General features: G+C 46.6%; 1 protein-coding gene across 4 annotated transcripts in view; it reads left to right on the top strand.

Annotated features, from left to right (window-relative positions):
- The first annotated feature begins 4442 nt into the window (after nucleotides 1–4442).
- KIAA0040 (KIAA0040 ortholog) overlaps nucleotides 4443–17653 on the top strand; it is a 49734-nt gene continuing 36523 nt past the window's right edge. For 3 of the 4 annotated variants that reach the window (XM_065936098.1, XM_065936096.1, XM_065936097.1), the window contains exon 1: nucleotides 14672–15095. The gene's annotated coding sequence lies outside the window, so the exon portion shown is untranslated. Of the gene's footprint in view, nucleotides 4455–14671; nucleotides 15096–17653 lie in introns of those variants that run through there. The other variant, XM_065936100.1, reaches the window with a different exon arrangement.

The following is a 17653-nucleotide window of genomic DNA, read 5'->3' as shown; positions in this document are numbered from 1 at the left end:
TTCCAATCAAAGACTCCAATATTTTGCATTTTTGGAGCATCTTTAAACCAAAATCCTGAAACCACTTCTGCTTGTCTGGTATTAACATCTCAGAGAAGCAACCAAGAGTTTGTTGAAGCACTTTAAAGAGCACTTAATGTTCAAGGCCCTTTTGAATTTTGAAAAATGAGGGAAAATACAAATAAAACCATTTTTCACCCTATGTCAAACACTCTACTGGCAATCTGAAAGTTCTGTTAAAATTCAAGGTTTCCCAAAATCAATGTGGTATCCTAAATTGGATCCCAAAACAGAAAAAAATGGGGTGGGGGGAACATTAGTGGATGTACTGATGAAATTCAAAGAGTCTATAGTTCAATTATAAATACTGAGTTGCCAAAAAGTTTCTTTAAGTTTTTCCAAAAGCTGTTGCAAAAAAACTTGAATGAACTTTTTGGCCAACCCAATACCATGTTAATGCTAATTTCTAAGTGTACCACAGTTACATTAGATTCCAGCACTAGGGAAAACTGAATGAAAGATATATAAGATCTCTGTATTTTTTTTTGTAACTTGCCTACAAATCTAAAACTATTCCAGAATTCATTCAAAAAGTTATTTTTGAATTAGCAAAAATAGGAAGTCAAGATTTCTTTCCCAAAGAAACTTTGGTGAGTGAGAGATAACGGGTATTACTATTCCCTCTCCCCAGTGAAAAGCATATTAAAAAGACAAAAATCTCCAGTCTTTTACTAGAGATTAACCAAAAGATGGTGGCCAACTCCGTGTCTCCTCCAGGTAACATATTGGAAGGCAAGGGGAACTGGGAGCTCCAAATGTGGGCTCTCCAATTTGTCAAAAGGAGATCATGACCTCTCTTTCAAGCATCCCCATGGGGAATTCAGCACACAAAGGATGTAGAGCACTCTGCACGTATCAGGAGCTGGGGGGAGTGGCATTTTCCTTTGCACCTTCTCAGGACCTCCCCACTGGCAACTCCTGTTGGTCTCTAGGGGTGGAACGATGGCTCCTATATCTTGGTAAGAGGGCTCCCCGTGTTCTTGGGGAGCCTGCTGGATGGCTTGGCACCTGGACAGTGAGCTGAGGTCTCCCAGCCCCACCTCTACATGCACTTGTACTCTGCTGGGCTCCTGTTAAAACTCTCTGGAGGCAGCTCTGTCCTTGCACTACTTTGCAAAGGACAGCCCACCCATCACTCCGGGGGGATACAGAGACAGAAAAACCTACCACTTTCTTAACTAATTTACTTTTTCAGTAAGAATGAGAAGGGAATAAATGAGTCATGAGCTAAGACTGGGGGGCTCAACCTTGCCCCAAAGAGTGGCACTGTGCAAGCCACAAGGTGGGTCATTTCTAGAACAAACTTTTCTACCCTTGACTTGGCCCAACTTTTAATATGTCTGCACTGACTCAGTCTTTTGCTTCAAGGAAACTCAAATTAACTAGACTTTGTCATTGTGTGACAGTGTAGAGTCCATCTGTTCTTCCTGGTATTGTCTGGTCTTATTACAGATAGAGACTATTTGGTGAAAGTCCCAAGTTTTAACATCCTATGTCCATAGGTTGTGAATTTTCTTGAGTAATCTCTATTCCAAATATTCTGCCTTATTGATCCTAGAAAACTGTCCCAAATGTCCCAGAAACTGAAAATGTTTTAGGATGTCTTCTCTCCCCAGCAGCTTCATCTATCTAAAGGTAACCACATGTTCTGCCAGCCCATCAACTTTCTTCAGAGGAGGTCAAGGGACTTTCCTGGTGGTCCAGTGATTAAGAATCTGCCTCCCAATGCAAGGATTATGGGTTTGAACCCTGGTTGGAGAACTAGGATCCCACATGTCATGAAGCAACTAAGCCAGTGTGGGGCAAGTACTGAGCCAGAACTCTCTGGGACCCACAAACAGAGTGTGCACGCTGCAACAAAAGATCCCACATGACACACGAAGATCTCATGCACCACAACTAAGGCCTCTCTTTTCATGTCTGACTCTTTGCAACCCACGGACGGTAGCCCGCCAGGCTCCTCTGTCCATGGGATTTCCCAGGCAAGAATACTTGGAGTGGGTAGCCTTTCCCTTCTCCAGGGGATCTTCCTGACCCAGGGATCAAACCCAGGTCTCCCACATAGCAGGCAGATTGTTTACCACTGAGCCACCAGGAAGCCCTCACAACTAAGGCTGGAGGCAGCCACATAAACGAATAAATATTTTTTAAAAAGAAGTGGCCAAGGTACCCATCGGGTGTGTGGGTACCATCAGGGACAATTCTCATGCTTTTTGGCCACTCGGTATCTGAATCTCCTTCGTTGGGGGCGTGCCTCCCCTCTATGGAGCAGGCAATGACAGTTTACTGATTGGCCTCCTGTGCAACAGAAGGGCTAGCCTTGAACAAGACTCTACCAAATGAGCCCAGTCCAGACTTCAAATTGGAAACTAGTCATATGAGAGAGCAGGGATCACACAGAATCCATCTGGTGTGGGGACAGCTCATCCAGCTTACCAACATGGCAGTGGCAGCGAACCCAGGACAGTTTCCAGCACTCACTGTTGGTGTGGCAGGGGACAAGCGGCAGTGTCTAGGCTGAGCAGAAGCCGCCATGGGTCTTCACCAGACCAGTTCTTCAACACAATTGGGCTGTTTCCCTGGCCAAGGAGCCCCAGGGTCTGGCCCTCTGACCTTTCTAGAAATTCTATGAACCAGAGCCTACTTCACAGGTCAGCAACCTATAGTCACACAGGGCCCCAGGCTCAGCTTACTGACCCTGGGTTTAGTTAAATGGTCAGCTTCCCACCTTCTAATCCTTCAAATTTTTCACCAAGAGGCCTCCCATTTTCATTCTGTGCTGGATCCTACAATTATGTAGCTGAGCCTGCTGTGAGCTAGCTAATAAGCTTAGGGCTTCTGTGTACCATGGAGCCCTTGGGAGGTCTGATGAAGACTATGAGGTATATAAAGAATATTTTGAAATGTACACAATGAAATGCATGGGAAGCCAGCTTATATTAAAATATAGTTTAAATATTTTTTGTAAAACAAATATATGATAGCATAATAAGTGTGAATTTCATTAGTACATTAAATAAATCTAATGGTAAGTCTAATAACTGCTGTTGCCCAGAAGTAATATGAGCATAAACAGTATTCTGGAATGCCTGCAATAACTGAAATGTGACTTGAACATATACCTATGACTTCTAAAGGTGATAAACTCACAGATATCTGATCTGTTGTCTATAACTGAGGGAAATGCTAAGTTCAGTGAGAGATTATTTTAAAGTGAGGGCTTCCTGGTGGCTCATTGGTAAAGAGTCCCCCTGCAATGTGGGAGACCTGGGTTTGATCCCTGGGTCAGGAAGATCTCCTGGAGATGGGAATGGCAACCCACTCCAGTATTCTTGCCTGGGAAATCCCATGGACAGAGGGCCTGGGGGGCGACAGTCCATGGGGTCACAAAAAGTTAACATGACTGAACAACTAACCCTTTGACTTTTGATATAAGTCGCAGACACCTTATTTTTTCATTAAAATTTAATTGTAAAGCTTAATTAATTAAAATTTAATATAAATAAATTCCTTTTCTGGGTCAGTCAGCCAAAGCTATTGCTTTGCTGCTTACAAAAAGGAGCCTGTAGAATCCAGGGACCTGATGTGACCCAGGCCCCAGGGCGAGTGCTGAGCATGCCAGGCTTCTCACAGAAAACAAGCAAACACAACAGTCAGAGTGGTCCCAAGGGAGTCAAAGGCTTATCCAACATAGCTCAGCCTCAAGAGTTAAGATCTTAGACGGGAAAGTGTCAATGATGACAGTCCAGGATGCTGGACTCTCACAAGCCCTGGGCATGTTACAAGCTGGACATGTTACAAATCCTACATGTATGGTATAAACCAAGGTATCTAGAGGTCTGAGCATGTGGAGATCCCTTCCAGGTGGGAAGGTCAACTACTAATAACTAACAATGATTCTACCACCGGAGAAGGGAGATAAGATATAAGACAGTATAAACACTGCCCCAAGGCCCACAGCAAGTTAACAGAACACTGAAGAATCCCCTTCCTCAAATTCCCAAACCCTAATTCAGAATCCTTTCTTCTAGTCAACTGTTGTTATTGTTGTCTAGTCACTAAATTGTCTCCGACCTTTTGCAATCCCATGGACTGTAGTCCACCAGTCTCCTCTGTCCATGGGATGCTCCAGGCAAGATTACCGAAGTGGGTTGCCATTTCCTTCTCCAGGGGATCTTCCTGACCCAGGGATCAAACCCAAGTCTTCTGCATTGCAGCCAGATTCTTTACCACTGAGCCACCTGGAAAGTCCTCTAGTCAAATTACCTCTCAGATATTTCAACATGAGTTTGTTTTTTGGAGATCTCCTAGGAAATATGATCAAAACATAACTCCCCAGGTACTATTCTCTTGTCACCCTTCCACTCTTCCTTTTGGGGGGAGGGGACTCAAAAGTCCTTCAACACACGGAATATCTATCCTTACAGCACACTTGAAAAACCCCCATTTATTTAGAAAGTAGAAAACAATCCATTCTCAGATATCTTTACTTTTCCAAAGTTATTTTCTATCCATTGTTACACTTGATCTCTGGGCACATATCACTAACCCTGTTTTACAGATGAGGAAATCAAGAGTCAGTCACAGAGAGGCTGTGACTTGCTTAAGGTCACAGAGCAAGAAAGAACATTCAGGTTTCTTGCCTCTTAGCCCAGTGTCCTTTCCTCTGCCCATAACCCTCCTCTGAGCAGATCACAACAGAAAGGGAGGAGGTCTCTGAAAGGGAAGTACAATCATGCAGATCATCCAAAAAAAAAAAAAAAAAAAAATTCAAGACACCCACACCCCAAATTCTGGACAGCAGGTGTCAGTTAGGAAAAGAGAGGCTTGAAAAAGAAAACAGATCACCTCATCCTCTGACCCCAGACAGGCTCTGAGCCACCAACATAGGACAGAATTCCCTTGGCCAGTGACCAGCACACAGAGGCCTTCCCATTCCTGCCTGGGATTTAGGCTCCGAACAACAGCAACAGCAGGAAAAGGGCTTCATGAACATGAAAATAAACAAACTTTCTATTTTTAGCTGGGCTGCAGCTGCGAGAACTTCATTATTTGCTTTTTAGCTGCAGCATTCTGAGGGAGGAGAGGCGAGGGGGTAGGGGTGGAGAATAAGGACAACTAGGGACAGTCATGCTGGGAGCCAAATTTTCCACTGCACCTAATTACACACAGGCCGAAGAAACCCACGTCCAGCCTGGAAGTCTGTGGAGCCTGCAGGTCTGGAAAAACTGGAGAGCAACAACCAGGAAGCCAGCCCCTGACTAGGCTCTCTCTGGGCCATATATAGAAATAAATGATCTTTTGCCTACATGGTTTTTAGAGCTACTAAAAACCATGTCACCAAGTGATCTCATCAGAGGAGTGGAAGATAAGCTAGCAAGATGAGACCTTTCTGGGTTTCCCAGTTGGCTCAGTGGTAAAGAATCTTCTTGCCAATGCAGGAGACGCGGGTTTGATTCCTGGGTCAGGAAGATCCCCTAGAGAAGGAAACAGCAACCCACTCCAATATTCTTGCCTGAAAAATCCCACAGATAGAGGAGCCTGGCGGGCTACAGTCCATGGGGACACAAAGGAGTCAGACACGACTTAGTGACTAAACAAGAGACCTTCCTCCCCTTCACTTAGACTCTGGTGGGAACCTGTGTGAATCTCACAGAAACTTGGATCCAGCATTGTCCAGGTTTAAACACGCTGGGGTCCAGAATTCCCAAGGAACCTGCAGTGTTTTCTCCTGCCCAGGCCTCATTGACAGCAGCAACATCGGGAGCTTGAGAAAGAACAATGCTAACGTTAAAAGTGGGGAATAAAGGGAGCTGTGGGTCCCCTTCTCTGTATGTCTGGCACAGGATTGGGTGTTATGAGGAGGGAGTTCCAAGTCACCAGCCAGGAGGGATCTTTCCTTATAAAAGTCACAGTGGCTTTAGGAAAAGTATGCACCTGTGACTTCAGAAGCACCTCTTTAGCCGTGCCATACCCTGAGACCATGGCATCTTGAATTATGTTCTTTTCCCCTCTAGTCATAGCCCTTTTCTTTTTTTATAAGTAATTTTATTTATTTCTTCTTGGCTGCACTGGGTCTTTGTGGTGGACTTTTCTTTAGTTGCAAAGAGCAGAGGCAACTCTGTCGTTGCAGCGCGTGGGCTTCTCATTGCGGTGGTTTCTCTTGTTGTGGAGCACGGGCTCCAGAGTGTGCAGGCTTCAGTAGCTGCGGTCCCCCGGCTCTAGAGCACAGGCTCAACAGCTGTGGCACATGGGCTTAGTTGCTCTGTGGCATGTAGGATCTTCCAGATCAGGGATCACACCTGCATTGGCAGGTGGACTCTCCACCGCTGAGCCACTCTCCACTCGTGGCCCTCTGCCTGCACGGTCCCCACTATATGTAGTTTTTGCGAGGACACAGAATTGCAGACCCCAAAGCATACCGAGCAAGGGAAGAATACAATGCTTTGGGTATTTACAAGGAACACAGTAGGAACACAGAGGACTGGCTTTTACCTCATTCCTGGAGAGTTAAGATCTTTTCAGAGAAGATGGTAGCACCCAGACAAGTAGAGATTAAGTAAATGGAAGAGTTTCTCCTCAAACACCCCCCATGAAAGTTGTTTAGTCATTAAATTGTGTCCAACTCTTTTGCAACCCCAGGGACTGTAGCCCAACAGGTTTCTTTCTGTCCATGGGATTTCCCAGGCAAGAATACTGGAGTGGCAACAAAAGAGACACAGACTTAAAGAACAGACTTTTGGACTATGTGGGAGAAGGCGAGGGTGGGATGATATGAGAGAATAGTATTGAAATATATATATTACCATATGTAAAATAAATGACCAGTGCAAATTCGATGCATGAAGCAGAGCACCCAAAGCTGGTGCTCTGGGACAACCCAGAGGGATGGGGTGGGGAGGGAGGTGGGTGGGGGGTTCAAAATGGTGGGACACATGTATACCCATGGCTGATTCATGTCAATGTATGGCAAAGCCACCACAACATTGTAAAGTAATTAGCCTCCAATTAAATTAAATTAATTAAAAAAAAAAAAAAGAATACCAGAGTGGCTTGCCATTTCCTTCTCCAGAGGATCTTCCCAACCCAGGGATTGAACCTGCATCTCCTCTGTTGGCAAGCAAGTTCTTTACCACTGAGCCACCAGGAAAGCCCCCTCCCCTCCCATGAAAGCGTGGCTCTCAAATAATAAGATGGCAAGAGGACATAGCAGGACTAAAATATAAAAGAACTTAACCCCACCTTCTCAAAAATAGTCAGTTTCTACCTCCCAGTAAACATTTATCATTTTACCCAACCCAGGGATATTACATTACTGAGCAAACCAAATTACAAGAAAAAAAGACAGTGTCATAATCTATTTGACTGTGAATTTCAACAGCTAACAGTGTAAGTACTGGAATCTTGGGCTGGAAGAGATCATATGGGCTACTGAACCCTCTCACCAGCTATAACAATCCCTTCTACAGTATCTCTACCAGGTTGTTACCCAGCCTTTGCTCCAATTGCTCCAGTAATGGAGAGTTTTCCAAGGATCAAGACAACCAGTTACTTCATTTTAAAGGCAGGAGTTAGAGTGCATAGAGGCCTCCTACCAGGTTGAAGTTAAGGCTCCCAGCCTTTCCACACTAATAAATCACAAAAGGTCACCAGATTAACTTTGAGAGTGGTCAGTTCATTGTTCAAAATCTGCAGTGACTCCAACAACTGATATACACGCTCTACTCTCTGTCTAAAAGACTGGGAGAGTCTATACCAAAATTTAATATTGATTATATTTGGTCACCAGGTTTATGGATGATACTTTGTTTTTCTCCTTCATACTTTTGAATCTTTCCCTAGTTTTCAGAGATAGAGAGAGAGATTAGGAAAGGATAATCAAATAAATAATGTTACTTACAAAAAAGCTCTACAATGTTTATTCCTTCATGTTGTACCCAATTCAGCTCCCTTTCACTCTTTCTCCCTCTTTAAATTCTTATGCACTGCCTAGATTCTGGCCAACCCACCTCTATCATAAAGGTTTCCTTGATTGCTCCAGCCATTACTGCCTTTAAATTCAAATTATAAAATTGAGCACTTTATTATAAGCAGTTGTCTACTATCTGTTAATTATAGCATGGGTCAGTTCTACATTAGATGTAAATACCTTAAGGACTGTATCATGGCACCTACCTAGTACAATGCAGAGGTTACTGTAGATTCTCCATCAATATTTGCTAGTGGATGGATGGATGGATGAAATTCCATTGGGTGTATTTATTAGTGCAGTTGGTTAAAGCATAGTTTGAATAGTTAGAACATAGCCCTAATAAATAAGTTTTGAATGCCATCTGATCCTATGCTTTTCACACTAGGGTGCCCACAACCCTGGAGGAACATGGAAAAGTATGTCAAGTGTATAAGTCAAAAAATATTAAATAATGTCTTTCTGTTTTTGTGTCCAACTCTTTGCTACTCTAAAGACGGCATCACTCCAGGCTTCTCTGTCCTTCACTATTTCCCAGAGTTTGCTCAAATTCACGTCCACAGAGTTAGTGATGCTATCCAACCATCTTATCCTCTGCTGCCCTCTTCTTTTGCCTTCAATCTTTCCCAGCATTGGAGCCTCTTCCAATGAGTCAGCTCTTTGTATTAGGCAGCCAAAGTATTAGCACTTCAGCTTCAGCATCAGTCATGTCTTCCTAGAGCAAAAATATTTCCCCTTGGAGGAATACTCTGGTGGGAAAGTATGAGAAGCACTTTTGTAGCCCATGTTTTTTTAAGTGTGGGAATTCCCTCTAAGGCTGATATTCAGATACTGTTTGAGTTCATCCATTTAGGCTGTGCTTCTAGATACTTTCAGATACCTGTTTGTTTAAACCCTACCAAGAGATGTTCCTGAATGAAGGTATCATTCATCTTGCAGACAACAGGATAGAAACCACTGGTCTAGGAGCCAGAACACCTTGGTTCTGGCCCAGTTATGCAGCCATTGTGGGCAACCAGCCTCTTAAAGCCCCAGACTCTCATCTACTCTGCCCTCTTAACAAACGCTGAGTTAAACTAAATAATAAATTTGAAATGTCTTTGTAAACTGAAATTTACGTGCAAGCTTCAGGTATTATTGTTGTTGTCTTTATCATCCCAGAAGCAGTTAATTTGACTGTGTCCCAGGAGACAGGTTCTCTTCCCAAATCTGTCCAGTTGAACTAAGGAGGGTAGATGCAGAGCTCTGAATTGAGCAGTTTCTAGGTGGAAACCTGACTCTAGTGGAAGCTCCACCAGGCTAGACTCTCATTCATTTCTATATATCTCAGGTTTTGCACAGTATTGGGAGAGAATGAATGCTTAATGAATGCTGAATAAATGTGTTTCTATTATTTGGAATTTCTGCCTTCCATCATTTACCTGATCTCTGACAACATGAAAACTTTTCCAAACCTCAGCCTCCTTAACTATAGATAAGTAGAATAGTACCTCAGAGTACTGAAAATTTAAAAGCAATATACATCAGTTGCCTGGCTCATAGGGAGCTGTAAGTCAAAGGCAGTTAAAACAGAAGGAGAGGGTGAGTGTATTTCTGCAACTTAGCAGATGAAGGCTAAATTATTATTTTATGGTTTTTGTCAGCCCTTCCTTTTACCTGTTATAGGAGCCATCCCAGGGAAAGGAAGTTTGTTTGCAGCAATGTTGTTCTGAGTCACTGAACGAGTTAAGGAAGCAAATTTCAAAGGCACAGTTACTTTGCAGGCCCTCGGGGCAAAAGGAATAAACAATTCTAGCCTTCCCAGAAACTTCTTCCAAACTGAATATGCTTGGGAACGGGGAGCTGGGGTTTCCTAGGCATCTCTCTGACAAAGTGACAAGAAATGCTTTACCTCGGCCATGGAAACGCTGCGTGAAACCCCCATGATGGACTCACTCAATAAATTGACCAGTAATGGAGAGCAGGAGACACGGGGAGCCACAGAGAGAGACAAAATGAGAGCTCTGTGGGGCTCTCCTTCTACCCTAAGACCCTGCCAGACAAGTGGAATCCCAAGGCCCTTTGTTTATGTGAGCACTAGGCCAATGATGAATCCCGAGGAAGAACACTCCAGAGATGGCGCTGGGAAAACAGCATTCAAGACACCACCCGGGAGGCTGGGAGGCAGAAACTGAAAATGAAAACTGAGCCCCTGCATGCCCCAGAGGTATAAACAAACGGACTTCCACGCCAGCACCACCCGCTTGCCAGCCTCACTGCTGGAACACAGGGGCTCTATCTCTAGAACTTACAGGAGCGCTCAAGAAAGCACAGAGCATATGGAGCAGATGGACACAGGTGTGAGGGCAGACATGGGGATTGTCAGAGGAGTCTTTTAAGAGCTTCCTGAACTTCCCCCAATGCCAAAGTTTAGAGCTACAGTCATAAAAGTAATATTTTTTCCCCCTGGCATCCAAGCTACAGCATTGAAGACACTCTGGATGCTGTATGGAAAAGCGCTCCCCAGAAAAGTATATTGTCACTGCTCTTTTTAGAGGAGCTTTCATAATTAGAGTAATTTATGTCAGAATTAGACAGTTTAGGGAATGGAAATCTAATTGCAAGAGATAAATATAATAACCGATATGAAAACAGGCTCTCAAAATCTGCTTAGAAATCCAAAGCCAAAATGAAAAAGCAATGCATTTTAAAAAAGGCTACAAGGGGTGGGCTGGAGAAGGGGTGGGTGGAGGCGGGGCGAGGAAATACTTTCTCAGAATGGTTATAATTTAGCTGGAAAACTCGCTGTTTTTAGGATAACCTGCTAAAACTGAACATGCATGAGACTAAAAATAAAAGACAGCATCTGCAGCACATACTTGGCTAAGGTAAAAAGAATGAGTTTTTGCTACCTCCATGAAGCGAAGGCCATGGAGACTGTAGAACTGAGCATGTCCATTGGCTCAAATCCAGGACAGGGCTCCTGTCCACAAAGGCCCCATGTTCAGGGCCTGCTGGGCCACCCTGAACTCCTGACCACATGGAGTCAATATCGGCTTCCTCCAGCACTCCTTTCGGGCTCTGCCATTCACAGGTCTGTTCCAAACCCCTCTGGAATCCATTTATGTTGCCAGCCTGTACCACCTCTGGGAGATAATCCATCCCACGCATTCATGACCTGCTGCATAATGTAGTATTTCCACCGACTTGTCCTGAACTTGCCTCCCTCGTGGTTCCACAGTGCTGCTGAGTTTCTGGATCTGGTGAACAAGCCCATGTTCATCCGACCCGCACCATTTGTAGGCTGACCATTTCCCCCAACAGCCTGCATCTTGTCAGTCACCATTCTGACTTCCAGTGGGTGCCTTAGGGAATCCAGGTTGCTGATCCGGTACTTTCTGTAGCCCAGGTATGCTTTGAGATCCCTGCCCAAGAGTCGCAGGCACAAATATAGCCCAGGTTAAGGTGACAGTAAAATAATATCCTCAGTTTAATATTTTCCTTCCCTGAATGCAGTGTGGGAGATCTGGGTTCGTATCCCTGGGTGGGGAAGATCCCCTGGAAAAGAGAAAGACTACCCACACCAGTATTCTGGCCTGAAGAATTCCATGGATTGTAAAGTCCATGGTGTTGCAATTGGACATGACTACGCAACTTCACTTTCACTTTCTTTCACTTTTCCTGAAGGACAGGCCCATTTGGGGGCAGCATTATCCTGGGTGCAAACACAGTATATTTGACATGGCTTCTGGACTCAGAGAGTTTGCAAACTGACAGGACAGTGTCTGCAGGCAGCACAAGGTGGGTAGTTTCAGGCCAATAGTGCAAGTCAGCCATCTGATCCAGGGCATCATCAAGAAAGAAAAGCAAGTGTGGCAGACTTGGCCTTCACAGCAGGCTATGGTTCTATGCTAAATACCACTCCCTTTCCCGCCCTCCCGCCTTGATTTTCACAACCCTCTGAAAGAGAGGCAACAACTTTTGTCCCCAACATACTGATGTGAAACCAGAGCTTAGCAGGTGCTAGAGTTAGCAGGGGGTAGTCACTCAAATCTCCAGCCTCAGTTCACAAATCAGCTTAGTTTGGCTTCTTTTTTTTTTTTTAATTAGATGTTAAGGCTCTGTTCTACTCCATTTAGAGTTCACTAACCTCTTGACCACTCTCAAATATCTTTACTAAAAACATGAAAAATAATGAGGATTAAGCAAAATGTAACAGCACCATGGTGGCTTGTGGCCATCCATGAGGTCATCAGACCTGGGATTTCACTGCCAAGAGAATAAAAGAGTGGGTGGTGCTCTAACCTGCTGTTTTGTAAGGACTGCGTCATCCTCCCAGAGTGAGAACATCCTGGTCAGTCGCCCACTCCTTCACTTCTACCATAATTGCATCTTCCTCATAATGCCAGTCCCTCCACAGACTTGGAAGCCTTGCAAAATACCGTGAGCAAATCTGCTTTCTTGCCCACTGCTTTCTCTGCCACAGAAGAGACGGCAGAGAAAGCAGTCTCACTTATTGAGACATTACAGAGATACAACTTACAGATTCCTGTAAGTGGCTTCAGTCATGACCAACTCTATGCGACCCTATGGGCCATAGCCCACCAGACTCCTCTGCCCATGGGATTCTCCAGGCAAGAACACTGGAGTGGGTTGCCATGCCCTCCTCCAGGTGATCTTCCTGACACAGGGATTGAACCCACGTCTCTTATGTCTCCTGCACTGGCAGGTAGGTTCTTTACCACTAGCACCACCTAAGAAGCCCTCCTTACGAATAGGCCTGGGATTTTCTTTCCACCATTGATAGCCATGACCATAAAGCCCTAGTCTCAAGTCAATTGCCTCAGTTTCTCTTTAGTTGTTTTCTGTCCTCTCTTCTAAAAGTAACCCTAAAAATGGTCATGTAGGCCAGAACAAATGTGTAACATTGCTCCAACTTTCCAGGAATGCATCTTCTGAACTCCTTCCTCAATAGACTTCATTCCAGGCCTGAATGTGACCCTTGCTCACATGTGGGATTCCTTCACAGAAGGGGCTTTCCTACTCTACTTGATGACATAGTAGTAAAAGGATGGCTGGAGGGACTGGAAACAGACTCAAATCTGGGTTCCACCACTTATGAGTTATCTGACTGTGTGGAAGTTACTGAGCTACTCGGAACCTCAGATTCTCATTTGTAAAATGAGGATGATACTACATCTCACAACTATGTTGTGAAAGGCTGAGCGATACATTATGTGCCAAGCTCCTGGCACACTGCCATGTCCTCAGCATGAAAGAAAACCTCCATTCCTAAATCCTCAGGCCAGTACTCAAGACCTCACTCCACCCCTGCCCCAACCCCATTCCTTGCTCAGGGCCCTGTTAGACTCTGGCTTTCAGCTCAAGAGTGTCAGAGGAACCAGTTCTATTAATACATAGGTAGACAGCTATAGGCTCAGTGAGGTTACAGAGTGAGTGTTTCCCACCTTGGTTAGCACGTCTGCTAAGAGAAACTCCTCATCCTGACCCTTCTAAGCAATCTCTCCAGCCCAATCGTCCAATCTCTGCTGGCCCTACCTGACCACCTGTTAGCCCACCTGCTTCTGGAATCCACCTTCCCCCTCTTCTTGTTCAAATCCAGACTGAGTTTTCTCCACCTGTGTTTCTGGCAAGGAGGTCTTATCTAATTTCCTTCCACTGGAGGAAAACTTTTCTTTCTCTCTCTTTGCTTAATGATCCTTGACATTTCTGATGGGAGCACTGGGTTTTCTCTTTGGTCTTCCAACTCAGAGCCATTTGGTTTCTCCAGCGCTAACAGAAACAGATCTCTTATTCCTCTGTGGAAACAGTTGGCAGCACCAGCCATGTTTAACACCCACCCGCAGAGGCCAAAGGACTCAAGCACAGGAGGTGGAGGGCAAGACACGGCTCAGCACCTGGCACTTGGGCATCTGGCAGAAAGAGTCAAGAGGGCAGCAGCTCAGGTCCATGACATGGAAGGACCCTTGGACACTCCAGGGCCAGGCTTCCCACACACGCAGCACCTGGGAAGCACTGAGCTCCCTGCCCTGAGTCATCAGAAACTTTGGGTCTGGAGTCCTTCCCACGCGGTGGGCAGCTCTTTCATTTTCTAGCTTCCCAGGTGCTGGACACCTGACCCACTAGATCCAAATAAAGAGTGGATGCAGGGCAATATTGAGGAGAGGGGAAGCAACTCTGAAACCTCAGTGAAGGCATTTCCCCCTCCATCTCTGCTTCTGACAGCTCCTGCAGGAGCACACACTGTTTCTCATCGCCATCAGCGAGCAGTGCAAAGACTTCTCCATGGTGTTGCGTGCACCCCACCAAACACACAGCCCTGATCAGGTGAGCCCAGCACTGCCCTCTGTCCAGTGAAGGCACGAGAACCTTCACCCAATCTGCCCCCATGGGCTCCCTCTCCAACACCTCCCACCGCCTCTCCGAGAAGGCTGCTCCATTAGGAAGGGCTGGGCTGTTTTCACTTAAGCCCACTTTCCCTCCCAGATAGGTCTCAGGTCTCTGGGAACTTCGTTGCGTCCCTTAAAGCACTGAGGGACTGGCTGGCTCCGCAGGCAGGCAGGGGAGCGGCTGTGTCCTGGAGGGGGCGTGTTCCGGGACAGCGGGGCACAGACACGACACGCAAGGGCGGGGCGGGGACGGGGTAGCCGGCGGGAAGCCCTGGCAGGAGGGTGCGTCCGGCCCGTGTGCGCCCAGGGCCAAGGGCACCCGTCCTCCGCCGGCCCGGGCCCGGGGGTGGAGAGCGTGGGCCGAGCCCAAGACGCGCGAGGGGCAGCGCGTCTGATTCAGGAAGTCGAGCCTCTGACATCAGGGGCAGGACGACGGAGCGGAGTGAAACCTCAAAAATGCGAAGCCTGAGCCCGCGGGAGGGCAGGGGACATAGAGGGCGCCTTTCTCGCCACCGGCGGCAGGTACGCGCGGCGCAGGGCGGGCCCCGCTGACCCGCCCCTCCGGGCCGGGACCGCGCGGGACGGACACCCAGCACCTCGGCCGCCTTCGCTGGGGCGGCACCCGGCGGATCCCCGGGCGACCGCGCCTGCAGGAAGGCCTCCGGTGGGACTCAAAGGTGAGTCTCAAGAGTTTGTGTGGTTGTCTGTGTGTGTGTGTGTTTAAATACATTTTAAGGTGCCTTCCGTTGGCAAGGGGACTTCCCACTCGCTCTTGCCTCTAGAAGGATGAGTCCAACCCCGGAGATCAGTGAAATCTGAAGATCGTTTCCAAACAGCCTCCTCCCCTCACTTCCAGGGTTCCCCCCGCTTTGCAAGGATTCTCAGCAGTCTTACATCTGCTTCTGGGCTGAGTCCACATGGGTTCCCAGCCGCGTCTGGGGTGGAGTTCTCAGACTCTAGTTGACAACAGCTGCCGGCAGGAGCGGCTTGAAAGGGACAGAGGGACATTCAGTTTGCTCCAGGAACAAGTCAAGACCTGAGACCCTCCAAAAAGCATTCCAGGCTCAGAGGTTTCTAAATTGTTCTAGGCAAGCCGAATTTTCAAAAGGGGTCTAAGAAACTGGCCACAAGGAAAAAACGGCCTGGAGCCAGGGCTGGAATGGGAGCCTTTCTGCTATTTCCTGAGCCTCAGGGGATTTGCTGGGACCCAAACTTCTGCCTAACTTCTCTGCCTCTCTCAAGGGTCCCACTCCTACTCCCCTCCCCCCACGTGGCGGTAGAATGGAGGACACAATGAGACCTGTTTCCCTAGTGTTTTGAATAACTTCACAGGAATACATTATGTAATAGAGTTAAATAAACTATAGACATTAGCTTGTGGGAGCACCAGTCTTGCCCAACCGAAAGGGAAACCGAAGCAGACAGGCATGGCTTTAATTTCTCAGAGAACACTGGCAGTCCACTTGCAAGAATTCTGTTGAAAGAGGAAGGGTGGTACCCTTGAGCGTCTGAGAAGCACTTTTCTCCCTAAGCTGTTGTATTTACTTCACTCAACTCAAGTGCATAAGAACCTGAAGGTAGTCTGAAGGGACCCTCATTCTGAAGTCCCGCTGGGTAAGGGAAGAGCCTTGATTTATATGGAGCAGGACTTGAAGATGGCACTGATGCTAGGCTGTTCCTAACCTCGGTACAAATGGTTTCCAAGTTCCACCTAGAGAATTCAGCAAGGATGTCACCGTCAACCTCCTGGCCTGATGTGTCTACCTGTTGCCCAGTGCCAGGCTGGGAAGGCAGATGTATTGAAAAATCTGATCAAGTCTTTCATTTTATATGAGATTCTGGCTCCCCATCCCCAGTCCGGATATAATTTTAAGAAAGAAATGCATTGAAAACCAAATGTTTCTCCAGCCTTCAAACTTTGTTAACATTTAACCCATGGAATGGGCTTCCCTGGCTGCTCATGCCTGTGTGTATGTACGCGCTAAGTCGCTTTGACTCTTTACAACCCCATGGACTGTAGCCCACCAGGCTCCTGGAGTGGGTTGCCATTTCCTACTGCAGGGGATCTTCCCAACCCAGAGACTGAACCTGCATCTCTCATGTCTCCTTGTTAGGTGGGTTCTTTACCGTTAGCGCCACCCGGGAAGCCCCTCCCTGGTAGCCCAGTGGTGAAGAATGCGCTTGCCAATGCGGGAGACAGGGCTTCACTCCCTGAGTCAGGAAGATCCCCCGGAGAAGGAAATGGCAACCCACCCCAGTATTCTCAACTGGGAAATCCCACGGACAGAGGAGCCTGGCAGGCTATAGTCCATGGGGTTGCAAAGAGTTGGACATGACTTAGAGACTAAACAACAACAAACCTGTGGAGTAGAGAAAGGATGTTTTCCACCCTGTCCCCTGAATACTAACTGGGGAACTGCAGGTAATGCGATTACACTACTATGCAAGGAATGATGAGCTCTTTCCTGTGGCAGTGGGAATTCGTTTTTTAAACAGGGAAAGAGTATGGTCAGATCTGTGTTTGGAGAGAAAACTAATGGCCAGATGGAAGCTGGGTTGGAGAGATAAGGAACAGAGATAAGGAGGACCTCAGCTACGAGAACAGCAGAGGGAACTGAGAAAAGGGGCTTGGACTTTTGGTGATTTAGGAAGTAGAGTCAGAGGAACTGGAGACCAAGTGAATGTGGCTAAGGAGGAATGAATGGAATGGAGGATTATAAGGTGTTGAGCTGGGGATGGGAAGATGCATTGTGATGTTTGTAATGAAAACCACATGAACTGGAGGAGGAGTGGACTTGGGAAGCAGAGTTTGGGAGAAAATGATGAACACTTCAGACACATTTAAGTTGGCTGTACTCAGGAGATGCCTGGGTGGAGATATATGAGAGGTAGTGGGTACACAGGTCTGGAACCCAAGGAGATGTGGAGGTTGCTCCAATGCGACTATCTCAGATGCTGTGCAGAAAAGCAGTGTTGAAGGAAACTAAAGAGGACTGTATTACACTGTCAATGAGACCGCTTGACCCTGAAGGGTCTTGGATTGGTCAGTAATGGCCTACAGATCTTATTTTCATATCACATACTGACTTCCATATGATTCCCATGAGACGCCCATGGTTTCCCCCAGCTGTCTTGCAGGATGATACCTAAAATGTTGGTGAGAACCCTGGGTTAACGACACACAGGTGGTGAGGATGCATTTAACCAATAAGCAAATCCCCAGGAATCACTCCCC

This window comes from Muntiacus reevesi, chromosome 5 (genome assembly GCF_963930625.1).
Source record: "Muntiacus reevesi chromosome 5, mMunRee1.1, whole genome shotgun sequence".
Classification (NCBI taxonomy): Eukaryota; Metazoa; Chordata; class Mammalia; order Artiodactyla; family Cervidae; genus Muntiacus; species Muntiacus reevesi.
This window is presented reverse-complemented; position numbering and strand designations above follow the sequence as displayed.